General features: G+C 35.9%; 1 long non-coding RNA gene and 1 pseudogene across 8 annotated transcripts in view; both read right to left on the reverse strand.

The window, feature by feature from the left end:
* The window catches only part of LOC113598785 (uncharacterized), a 603,234-nt gene that overhangs the window by 511,647 nt on the left and 77,909 nt on the right, over positions 1–13,678 (reverse strand). The gene's annotated exons all lie outside the window — the stretch shown is intronic.
* On the reverse strand, positions 764–7,627 carry LOC128315589 (40S ribosomal protein S17-like; annotated as a pseudogene).

Genomic DNA, 13,678 nt, shown 5'->3' on the forward strand with positions numbered 1-13,678 from the left:
AAATACAACCATAGTGGAGAGGAATTGAGAGGGAAGTCATGGAATATTCTGCTGTATCCAAACAATGCCATACTTGTTTGGTAATTGGTTTTCTTTGCATCAATTATTTCAGGCACCGTGACTGTTCCCATAAATATTTGTACACAGCTGGACATAATTCTGCAGTGCTTATTTCCCTGTTAAAACCTCTGCTCAACCCAAAGGACTTCCAACAAGTACTTGAGTGGAGATTCCTCCAGGTAATTGCAATAGAATCTGTATTTTCCTGTGAAAAGACTTAGCTTGATGGGTTAGGAGAAAAATAACATTAATCTAAAAACAGAGGGAAATGCTAAATAGAGAGATGAGTTGCAAAGACTGCCTGCCTCCCATTTTGACACACCCAATACATTAGTCATTGGATCTGCATTTTCAGTTAGGTTGTCCATAGCAAAGAAAAGTGAGTGTTATCCAAGTCAGTAAGGATATGGAGAAATAATTGCTACCGGCTCATCTTTCACCACCAACCCATTTCACAGCCTACTTAATAACTCTCCAAAAGAGAAACTGAATAAGAACAAATATTCAACAATTGTTTGAGTAGGATGACAATGTTTCTTGTTTTATTTTGTTTCTGGAAACCAGAACAAGAGTTATTTCTAGCCTAGTTACGTCAATTAGAATGTGCATTCCCCTTCCCTACCTACCCCGTTGCTGCCACCACCACCACCACCACCACCTACACACACACACACACACACACACCACACACAACATAACACAACAAAACACACAGACTTTTTTGTTTGCAAATATTTTTGTGGAGTTTAATATTTGAAAGAACTTTTTATCACATGGTATTCATCGTCAACTCAACAGCTGTGCTTTTGAAAACCAAGGACAACAGTTATGAATTTTTGTTCTTGGTGAAAACAGCAGAGGTGAATTTGAGACCAAATCCAACTACTCCACCAGAGGTCTAAGAGGCTCCAAATTTAGGAGAAATTTTAGAGGACTAAGACTCAGAAAGCCAGGCCTAAATCCAGCTCAGCTACAGCTGGGACCTAACCTAACCCAGTTGCTTTGGTAATCTGGGCCTCTGATTACTGGCACAAAATGAGGGTCTAACACTGGATGATGTCTATAGTCTCTTGCAGCTGTTGAATTCATTGTTTCACTGAGCTGCCTGTCCATTCATTCATGGTCCTGAATTTCATATTTTCCCAGGCAGGAGACAGCCAGGCTCAACACCGGTCTGGTCCTAAGAAACTGCCTAGGCCTCATCTAAGGAATACAAGTTTAGTTCCTTTCTGCATTTGTCTTATCCTGTGATGAAAACCTAATTCAAACACTTATTTTGCCAAAGAAGCGTGTCTGAAAAATACATGTGAAAATATAAGTAAGATTAGGCTATGTAACAGGCTGTATCAAAACTCCTAGCTGACTCAATCAAACCAGTAAAGTACCTGAAATATTTATTGGAAGGAAAACTGAAATAAATGACCCATGCAGTCAAAAAAGTTAGTTGGAAAGGTTAAAACAGACCAATAATTACCAAAATGTGTTCCATAAGATGTTAAATGTGTCCCTGCTTTTAAAAAGGGAGAAAGAGAAGTGGTTATTGTGGTCAAATTTGTTTGGGACTAGATGGGTTAAATGAGTTAAGTAGATTTTTTTTTTTTCTACAGGACCTCTGAATATGGTATGAAGTTTTTCCCAAACTCACTGACCATGGAATCTTTCTCTCCCAGAACATCTCATAAGATCACCGTAAAAGACACTAAGATAAATAAGGGAAAAAATATATTGAGAAAACATGTTAATCTGTTTTCTGATATTCATTAATGAAATTGACATATGATCTTTAAGAGACACATCCAAAGTTGATATCTACTTGAGATTTTTTTAAGCTAGGAATAAAATCATTTGTTTCAAACGGACATTTGTCAAATGTCTAGATGATTCTCAAAATCCCTACTATTATATTCCTGGACAAATACACTATGTGTACATTTAGAAAGTGGGCTTTGATATTTAAGGACTGAAGAGCTGAATAGAAATAGGAGAAAAATGATTTTTAAAGTGATCTATGTTTGTCTTCCATGGAATTTTTTCCATCTTTTTAAAAAGAAGTTCTTTGGCCAATTCTGGCATCTCTCGGGAAATTACAAGCCAGGGTAAACCAGGAGCCTGCTATAACACTTCATTCTTATGCATCATTTAAAAGGCATGTACGCTTCGTGTGATTCCAATAACACTAGGCATACTGAGAACGGGGGTTACGTTAGGACCCCATAAATAATGCTTCATCTCGTCACTTAGGTTTGACAAACAAAGAAACCTTGTGGAAGAGAGAAGTTACATTTTAGAATAAGGTGTCCTACTTTGTGAATAAGTTGAAGACTTCAAGCCTACAACCACAAAGATGAGTAAGTCGATAAAACGACACTCTCACTTTTAAAAGAAGTTGAGACTGATTTTTTTTTTTTTTGCAGAACTGATGGTTGAGAAGATTGTCCACGATCCATAAGAGTATAAAGTACTACTATAAAAATGAAAGAGTCCTCCCAACCAAAGGAAAACTCTGAAAGTTAGTAAAATAAAGAGATTATATTCAGACATTCAGGGAAAGTAAGTGCATCAGTTTAAGCCTATCCAATATTCAACTGTGTCTGGTAGGGCTCTGAGGTGAGCGTCACTGGGAGCATTACATAGGAGACTGAAATCTTCTTGGGTAAAACTTAAAAAAAAAAAAAAAGAAAAGAAAGGAATGAGGCACACATCTTTGGTTAAAGGATGATGCGCCAGAATCAAAGAGAAGATAAGACTGTAAGTACAGCACATATCAGTCACTCATTCCCCTGGCCTCAGAACTCGCAGACTAAGGGCTAAGCACCAGAACATGGGAGCATCCACTAAAGGGCAGGTAAAAACAAGAACACCACGGACAGATACAGAGTACACAAGGCAACTGCAGAATTTGGGCTAGTCTTACCCCCCACAGTAGGAGATATTGATGGCTGATGCCATGACAGATTCTTCAACACACTCAGCAACAGGCACTGGCAGCTTGGGCATCAGACACCGTTACTTCTAGAATCATCTCCATAGAGTGGCACAGGCAGAAAAGCAGTTACTTTTCTTAACAGAAGGCAGTAGACAGAATATATGGAGTCAGGGTAGAAGAGAAAGAAAATAGAACATAGGATGCTATTTGGTAGTTAAAAGAATAAACTCACTGATTGTAGATGACACACATCTTTAAGAATGCTATAACTAGTAGACACGGAAGGGTGGTCTAGAGTTCTCACACAGTGAAACTGGAGCTGGGTCAGAGAAATACCAACTTGCAACAATCATAACATTCTATTTTTATCCCCATGCTGGTGAAGCCTGAGAATTAAGAATTACATAAGAAAGAATTGCATAATATTGAAACTGCTTGTATTGGAAGAGTCCTGGCTGTCTGTGGTAGTCTTTGTAAACAATGGAAAATCTCCTTTAATTGAATTGGCTTAAGTCTGGTCCATTGTGAGAGGTTGTGAATTTGATAACCTACTAAGGTCATCTCCCTAACCACCACAAATGTCCTAATGAATACTGCATTTTTTTACCTTACTCCCAAAGATCAGAACACTTTGGCTTCATCCTAGTTAAGTTTTGTCATTTCCAAGCTACATATTCTAGGCTGTTATTAAAAAAAAGCATTATGATCATAGCCATAATGATATACTTGAATATTTTTAATAACAAAAAATAATTTTTATAAAGACAGCTCTATTTTTATAGCATACTAAGCATTTCAAATTTCCTCCATTTGATCACATTATCCTATAAGAAGAGGTAAGATATTTGGCAGATAAGGAAACAAAGCTGTTGAATTGGCCAAGGACAAGCAATTACTGAATGATAAAATTGGGTTGAGAATGAACATCGCTGGACTGCTAGTCCAAGCCAACTCACTGAACCATACCAGACCGCCTCCTCTCCAGCACCTTCTCCCAATCTTTGAGTCAATTCGACAAGCTCAAATGTTATTCATACCCACTAGACCAAAACAATCTAAAACAATGAGCTTCATTAAGCTGTATTACCAAGAAGCATTAGGCAGTGAAATCTCCCTAGGGATTTACATTCTTTTAAAGTCAAAGATGCTGTTTTTCTTTGAGTTTTCAAACTTTGCTTTATTAGTGTCTTTAACAAAATGAATGCCAACATCGGTTTATTTGTTTCTCTCCAAATGCTCTTACAAAACATTCAGTGGTGTGTTCTTCTCAAGCTGTAATGCTGTTCTTTCCACGAGTTGCACAACCCAACTACCCAGCCAGAAGACAGACAAGGTATCCCCCATAGAGGTCCAGTTAGCCTGCCAGTTTATGCCTCCAGCTCAAGGAATGACCACATTGTAATAAAAATTAATTCACCAAAGGATAGAAATAGACAGCAAGGGGAAAAAAGACTTTCACAATAGTTAGAATGTTTGTTCCTCCCTTGACGAGGCAAATATAAAGGTTATTTCTGTTGTTGACCAGTCAATACAGACACACACAGGCACACACACATAAACATATCCAGTCTACCCCTCATAAAAATAATCTCATTAGTCTCAGTCAGGGGAAGTTCCACATGACTTTTTCTTTCCCAAGGTTTATTGAAGATATTGCAGCACAGCAGAAAGATTCAAACAATTCCACGTGGTGTTTTAAAATTCATCCCAATTGTAGGCTGAGTGACCTGCAGATTGGACAGACTCTGTCAAAGTCCAAGAGCTTCTACAATTCCTCAGTGTCAGGAATGATCTCCTGATCCAGGCCTATGACCTCAGGAGCATAATTCTCTCTCCTTTGTCTCTCCTTCTCCTCCAGCTTGATGCAGATAATCTCTCACCAGGCCTCTCTGAATCTGCTCCATCAGATTGTGACACAGCCTGCTATCTGGTTGTGGAGCTTCTTGCCGGGAATAATGGTGATAGACCCACACAGAGGCTTGTTGGTATGGAAGTTGTTGCCCAGGAGAGTGGAGTACTTCTCAGTGATGACCTGGGCCTCCTTCTTCAAGGTTTTGATGCAAACACAGCCCATGTTGTTGGGTCCCCGGTAAAAGAGCTCCATATGACTTGTCTTTGGAGATCAATTCAAATAACTCAATCTGATATAATTCTACCTACAGTCAACAGTCAAGAATCACAAGAACGATAAAGATGTTCACCATGACGTGATATCTGGAAATTTCCAAAGTTTGTGTTACGTTTTGTTAGTGTAAGAGTTTATACATTCCCAACGCAAAAGAAACTACATGAATGATATTATTTATAGTTATCTTCTCTTAAAAAATGAAATGTACTGTAATGCTTCCTTTTTCTTTTGATATTCTTCAACAGGTGAATAAAATGATTCATATTAAACTCATATTAGCTTTGCATTATCACAGATTTTTCTTCTTTTTTGCTTTTTCACCCCTGTGGCTGTACTTTAATATAACTTCATTAAATTCAAGGGACAATTTGGGAAATAAGATCTTATACATTCAAAGAGTCCTCATATTGAATTTATCCAAAGAATGCAAGTAATGACATTCTTAAAGCTTCATCATGGATACTGTAAACCACACACAAGTCTTTGGTATTCTTCATGATTATACTTGACAGAATTATCTAAACCGAAACATCCAGGATAATGAGAAACTCTTTTGATCTATAATGTTTTAAAATATATTTTGTTTGGGAATATAGGCATATATCATATATAGTATATATGCACTACACACACACACACACACACACATAAAAAAATATAAAAGATTCTTTTCAGAGGAACTTTCTTTTTGTTATTTCTTGATCATATAAAAAATACAATTTTATTTTGAATTAATAAAACCATTAGAGTATGTGTCAAAATCTCTCGAAATGTTTGCGATAATACAAAACACAGCAGAAATTCATTAATATCATTTTCCTAACAGCTAAAATCTAACTTTTTATTCATTCAAACTCTCTTTGTCTTTGTTCCTGAGCTACCTAGATAGAGTTTTGGGTTTGTTTGTTTTTTTCTTTTTTGAAGGCCTAAAATTTTAGTCCTGGTTTTTCACCCAGTAGCTTTTGAGGTTTTCACGGGACTCAAGATTGAAGAATTTGTGCAAACAGAATGTCTTAGAACTGACTTCACAGGCATGTGGTGATTATACAACAGAATTTCTGCCTAGGGACTAGGGGGGATATATATTAAAAATATAGCCTAGCTCTTGACAGCAACTACAGTAGAAGGGCTGCAAGCAGAAACAGGAACACTTAAATATCTCTTTTGCTCCCTCTGCTGGTTGGTTTCATAAAATGAGGAATGGGTGCTTTGATCTCTTTCCAGAAATGTTGATGTATTTTCATTTTATCAGACTTTCAAAATTTGGGTGTCAAGACTTGTGTATTTGGTTTGTTATGACTAAGTTGTTGAGTTTTTTATGTTCCAAATTATAAATGGATATGAAATACTAGATAAAGATACCATGAAAATGGAAGTTCTCTTAGCTAAACAGACCAGAGGTCATTAAGCATGGTACAAAAGGGAATATATGACATCCTCAGATTAATATAAAATGACCTCAAAGAGGGTAAAAACACATATGTAAAATTACTTAAAAATAAGGTAGACTGTAATTAACAACTAAACTCTATAATACTGACTACATGTTGTAGACTTCAGAGAGGGGGAACATTTCAAAAAATAGGAGATAGGAGTTGCATGAAGACTTAAAAATGAGTGATACAGAACACAAGCTAGAAAGTGATAGGAGTGGTTGTTGAGGGAGCAAGATGTACTATCAGCAATAATATGATCTTTGACTTTTCCACCCAAGAACAACCTTCTTCCTATTCATACTATTTTGTAAACAATAGCAATAGCAACGACAGCACTCTCATTACTGGCATTAAGAAAATATATTCCAAATTAAAACATGGGCATCCTTTCCTCAAAAGTGAATACCCTTAATCATTCAGTCACCATAGCCATCTGTGAGGGATATTCAGTCTTTCTCTATTCCATTCAGTCACAAAGCCAGTTTTGATATGCTGCTACCAATGGATCAAACAATAAAGTTAATTCCCAATTACATACTCTCTATAAAAATACTAGAGAATGACTAGAAAGAAGATACACTTAAGACTATTGAAGGGTCCTTCCTCACCAAGACAAATCTTTCCTTTCACTTGAGGAGCTCTGATGCTATTATCTGATTCAGGTTAGGCAAGTGTGATACGGACTGTGTATTTCCAGTGTGGTGGGCCACCCAGGCCACTGACAAATCCAGAGGGTTTTTAAGTAGGACCTTAGGGAGATATCGACAATTGCAGTTCTAGAATCCCCAGGATCAATGAGCTACCTCCAAAGTTTTCTGTGTGTCAAACTATTAGTATCACTCTCATCCTGCTGATTATCATGGGAACCACACCACCTTACTTTCAGATGAGTGTTGCTCTTTGGCCTCAGTCAACATGGAATGCCAATGCACATAGTAGTATCATCCCAGAATACAGATGATAGTCATTGCAGTCTTTTTCAAGAACGCTGCACTCCCCTCCTTAGTAAATTCCTTAATGTCTAATGAAGAATGTATTTCTTTTTTATTATTATTAATGTTTTCAGGAATAGAATTTAATGATTCATCGCTTACATATAACACCCAGTGCTCATCCCAACAAGTGTCCTCCTTAATGCCGCTTGCCCATTTAGCCCATCCCCCCACCCAACACCTCTCCAGCAACCCTCAGTTTGTTCTCTTATGGTTTGTCTCCCTCTCTGTTTTTATATTATTTTGCTTCCCTTCCCTTATGTTCATTTGTTTTGCATCTTAAATTCCACATATGAGTGAAATAATATATTTGTCTTTCTCTGACTCACTTTGCTTGACATAATGCATTCTAGCTCCATTCACGCTGTTGCAAATGCCAAGATTTCATTCTCTTCAATTACCAAGTAATATTCCATGGTATGTATGCATGTATATATACATACACACACATACATCTTCTTTATCCATTCATCTGTTCATGGACACTTGGACTCTTTTCATACCTTGGTTATTGTTGATAGTGCTACTATAAACATTGGGGTGCATGTGCCCCTTCAAAACAGCACTCTTGTATCCCATGGATGGATACCTAGTAGTGCAATTGCTGGGTCATAACTAGTTCTATTTCTAATTTTTTGAAGAACCTCCATACTGTTTTCCAGAGTGGCTTCACCAGTTTGCATTCCCACCAACAGTGCAAGAGGGTTCCTCTTTCTCCACATTCTCGCCAACATCTGTTGTTGTCAGAGTTGTCAATTTTAGCCACTCTGACAGGTGTGAGGTGGCATGTCATTGTGGTTTTGATTTGTATTTCCCTGATTATGAATGATGTTGAGCGTCTTTTCATATGTCTTTTAGCCACCTGGATGTCTTCTTGGGAAAAGTGTCTATTCACGTCTTTTCCCCATTTCTTCACTGGATTATTTTTTTTGAGTGTTGATTTTGATAAGTTCTTTATAGATTTTAGATACTAACCCTTTATCTGATATGTCATTTGCAAATATCTTTTCCCATTCCATTGGTTGCCGTTTAGTTTAGCTGATTGTTTCCTTTACTGTGTTATATCCTCTTGAGGAAAAAAGCTGGGAGATACCAAATCTCCCTAAATTCTTCAGATTTATTTTTCTATGAGATACGATCTCTGGAATTTTAACTTCATTTGGCACATTCCATTGATGAGTCCAGGTTTGAGGCAATGAGGCAAATAATCAGAACCATTTCTAGGTGTTCAAGCTAGTACGTTGAATCTACCTATTTACTTCTACATTTATTGGCGCATCTATTCATACATTCAACAAATATTTATCCAGTATTCAGTAAGTGTCTGACAATATCTTAGGCACTGGAAATACAGCATGAATAGAGCAAACAAAACTTCTTGGCTTCCTGGAGTCTACATCTGATAGGAAGAGGGAAGACAATAAACAAATATGTTAAAGTATATAGTGCATTGGAAGATGATTAGCACAGTAGAAAGAAACAGAGCAGGTTAAAGAAAGTTGGGAGCACTTTAGTGGGGATCAGATTAAGCAACTCTGAGAGAATGACACTGAGTAAAGTGAAGAAGTAAGTGATGCAAATATCCAAGGGAAGAGCATGCCAGGCAGAGGGCATAGCAAATGCAAAGCCTCAGGCTTATGTAAGGTCAGCAGGGATGCCAGCGGCGCCAGAACAGACTGAGCAAGTGGGAGAACTATTGTTACATTATATTTTAGATAAACTCAGTTTCAGAAATAGAAGAGAGTACAAGTCCCAGTTTCCTCCCTCTCAAAACTCAGTTTCAGATTTGTTAATAAAGTGTGCTAAGACTTATTTTATATTAGTAAATACTTCATAGCAACCAGCTTATCACCAGTTTTCTAAAATATCTGGGTTAAATTAACAAGAGCAATTCAAAGCTGTTCTTTCCAACTTAGTCAACTCGTAACAAGTTTATCAATTGTCTATTATGACTCTCTCTAGTCATCACAAGCTATGAGGGAATTATCACCATGAGCCGAGTATTACAAAGTAGGAATATAATGCTAATATTTAAGCACCATGATCAAAGATAATTAAAGTTTCTTTTCAAATAAAGCAAAGAGCTTATTAAAAAGCCTGGCAATATCTTCTAACTTGTCAGTAAACATATATATTTTTTATAGTCTGGCTTTTCTATTTTTAATTGGCATGCTTTAAGAAAAACATCCAAGTCATAGCTTTTGAATGGGGAAATTAATTATTGACTGCCCTCTAGGCAAATAACTTAATTAAAGCTATATGCTGAGTGCCTGGTTAGTTTAAAAAATTGAATATAGAAATTCATTTCTTGTTTGAAAAATTTGTGGTTCACCTCAGTTCTTAAAATAGATTATATTTTGTGGAAACAATAATTTCTAATATGGAATAAACATTCATTAATAGTCAATAATATCAATATCTCCATTTTTACATAGCAATGCCTCATTGAATAAACCAGAGCTGCAACCTCTTGTTAATGGATGATGTGACAGAGAAATGACTTTTTCTATAAAGGTTTTCCAAAGGTAATCTGCTGATCTAGAACTAATTATTTATAGAGAGAAATTAAGTAAATCAAGATGGAAATGACAGAAATTCTTAAACCCCATTTCAGTGGTAAAGTTAATTTTCACTTTATTAGTTGCATCTAGTGTATGTTTGCTATGTACCTATCCCTAGCACTGCATCAAATTATTTACAAACATAATCTGATGTCACCATCATAACAGGCAGATATTATTATCTCCGTTTTACAGATGAGGAAACTAAGGGTCCAAGTTAGATGGACCTTCCTGAAATCATACATATAGAAGCCTCCAATACTACGTGACCACACCCCAAGCTGACCCTGTCATTCTCTCTGACTCCTGGCACCAGGAGCATTTCCTTCAATGCCTTTATTATTTTCCCTTATCACCTTCCTACAACATTTCCTACATTTTTTTTTCAGGTTACTATTGATTAAGAAATCCATTCACAGGGTGCCTGGGTGGCTCAGTTGGTTGAGTGTCCAACTCTTGATTTCAGCTCAGGTCATGATCCCAAGGTCATGGGATTGAGTCCCATGTTGAGCTTTGTGCTGAGCATGAGCATGGAGCCTGCTTAAGACTCTCTCTCTCTCTCTCTCTCTCTCTCTCTCTCTCTCTCTCTCTCTCCCTCCCTATGTCCCTCCCCCTCACTAGCACTCACTTGTGCTCTCTCTCTCTCTTTCTCTCTAAAAACAAAAAGAAAGAAATAAAAAAAAGAAATACATTTGGGGCACCTGGATAGCTCAGTCAGTTAAGCATCCGACTTTCAGCTCAGGTCATGATCTCACAGTTCGTGACTTGGAGCCCTGCACTGGGCTCTGTGCTGACAGCTCAGAGCCTGGAGCCTCTTTCAGATTCTGTTGTCTCCCTCTCTCTCTCTGCCCCTCCCCTGCTCATGCTCTGTCTCTCTCTCTCTCTCTCAAAAATAAATAATAAACATTAAAATAATTTTAAAAAAAGAAATACATTCACAACAGGAAACTATTCTGTTATCTTGTAAGCATCAAATTGGCCTATACTACATTAAGAAATAGAAAAATGAACAATTGCACAGTCATTTTTCACAGTCAAGATTTAAACAGTGAAATTTTCTTCATAGTTGTGTTTGTTTTAACAGAACATAAAAGCATATAGAGATTCATGCAGGTATGGGGGAAGCAACCTTTTGTTTCAAATACTAAAGAAAACTCTTGTATATATATGTTCATGTACAAAACTTCATGAAACATAATATTAATGTTTTGGATTAATATAATTACAACTAGTGCTATTGAGAAGAATATCTGTTTCTTAGTCTTAAAGTACTATTACTGTTATTTGGAAATATTATTATTAATATTTAGACATAATTTAGTCATATTTTTCAAGTTTTAGATAACTAACTTCCAAATAATATTTATATTGATTAATTATTTTTAAAAGGCCCACCTTAATTAGCAAGCCCTTAATGGAAAATATAGATACATTAAATAATTTCAAACTTCCCAAATCTTAGAACTATAATTTCACACAGTCCTATAATTTTCTTATATGCCAAGGAAAACTGTTCTGGTAACCTCATCTCATTCCAGCAAAATTCTATCACTAAAATATACACCTCCATAAAAGACAATCCACACGAAAACAGTTCTATTCCTTTTACACATGGAAATCAGTTTCTCTCCAAAACCAAAACCAAATGGAAAACCACTTTTTGGTAAAAAAAAATATATATATATAATAATAATAATAATAATACAGTTTTAAAAACTTGGTCAAATATTTTAATCTTTACATTAAATGCTTTCCATTATCTAGTTGTGAAATCTTTAACCAGATCCCAGAATAGGACTTGCCTCCTGGTTTAATTATCCTGTTTAGAATCTTCAAATTTCCCTCTTTGGTGAATATAAGAGGTACAAAATTAAGGGCAGAGGTCTCTGAGTTTCCTCATAGAGGTTTATCAGTCTCCTTTGGCTCTGTCTGTAAAGGACTCAGGACGAAAATAGACTAAACTGATGAATAAGGAAAAGGCACCTTGGGGCCACCAGCTGCACATGAGCCAGGATTAGACAGGTGCTAAAAAGCAAGCTCACCATTGTGTTCACAACAATGTCTCATATGTATCCAGCACTGCATACATTTCCTCTTTTAAGCTTCCTAAGAAGCCTAAATATAAAGCAAAGCAAACATTTCCATCCCCATTTCCCCATGAGGAAAATGAGGCTCACAGTGATTTGATTGACTTGCCTGATGTTACCAGCAGTACCAAGGCTTGAAGCCAGGTCTCTAATTCCTTGTAGACTCCATGTCACTGCACTAGATGCCTTCTATGAAGGAATAAACCAAAAGATAAGCAGTTACATCATATAATCCTTTTCCTAGCTGAGTAAAAGTATTTTACTCCACAGAGGCATGTGTCCAGGTGACAGTGATGGCTAAATTACCACTAAGATTATAGAACTACTAGAAGAAGGAGGCTATGAAGGGAGGGACAGTAAAACCTTACATGAAATATTGAAGGTTTGGTATTGGCTGCATACTCAAGATACAATTGTGATGTCTTCATGATGAATTGATGGTTTTATGACTATAAAACATTCAGTTTCATCTATGATCTGTCTTCATGTATTTGCTTTGAAATATATATTGTTTGGTGGTAATACAGTCACATCAGGTTTCTGTTAACATGTGTAGTTATGTTATGTTATGTTATGTTATGTTATGTTATGTTATGTTAACATGGTGTATTTTTTTCCATCCTTTACTTTCAATTTAGCTGTGTCCTTATATTTAAGATGTGTCTCTTATAAGTTACATGTATTTGGATCTTATTTTGATATATTATCTCCATAGTCTGACTTTCTCTGCCTTTTAATCAGAGGATTTAGTCCATTTACATTTAATGTAAGTACTAATACAATTGGGCTTAAATCTACCATCTTTCTATTTGTTTTCTATTTGTCTTATCAGGGATATTTTCTTTATTGTTTCCTGACAAACTTTGAGTGAAATGTTTTGAGTATTTTTGTTTTGCATTACACCTCCTATTTTCTATTAACTTTTTAGCTATATCACTTTGCATTATTATTTACATAGTTTCTGTGATGATTATAATATACATCCTTAATTTGTCATAGGACACCTGAATTAATATTATATCACTTCATAAATAATGTAACAACCTAACAACAGTATGATTCCATTTGCCTTCTTCTATGTGATATTCTATGTGAAATTATTCTCATACATTTTGCATCTATATAAATTATAAACTTTACAGTTCTTTGAAACTATATTTGCTTTAGATAATCAATAGTCTTTTAAAGAAATATTATATATAATCTTTATTTACCATATATTTACCTTTTCCAGTATATATTTTTTTCCTTATTACAGATCTGACTACCACCTGGGACCTTTTTTTTTCAGCCTAAAGAACTTCCTTTAGTATTACAGTTGACCCTTGAACAACACAGGGTTGAACTGCTTAGGTCCACTTATGTACAGATATTGTACACTACTATAAATTCATTTTGTTTCCCTTATGATTTTTGTAATAACATTTTCTTTTCTCTAGCTTACTTTATTGTAAGAATACAGTATATAAAATACAAAATATGGTTTGA

Source organism: Acinonyx jubatus, chromosome B2, assembly GCF_027475565.1.
Source record: "Acinonyx jubatus isolate Ajub_Pintada_27869175 chromosome B2, VMU_Ajub_asm_v1.0, whole genome shotgun sequence".
Lineage (NCBI taxonomy): Eukaryota > Metazoa > Chordata > Mammalia > Carnivora > Felidae > Acinonyx > Acinonyx jubatus.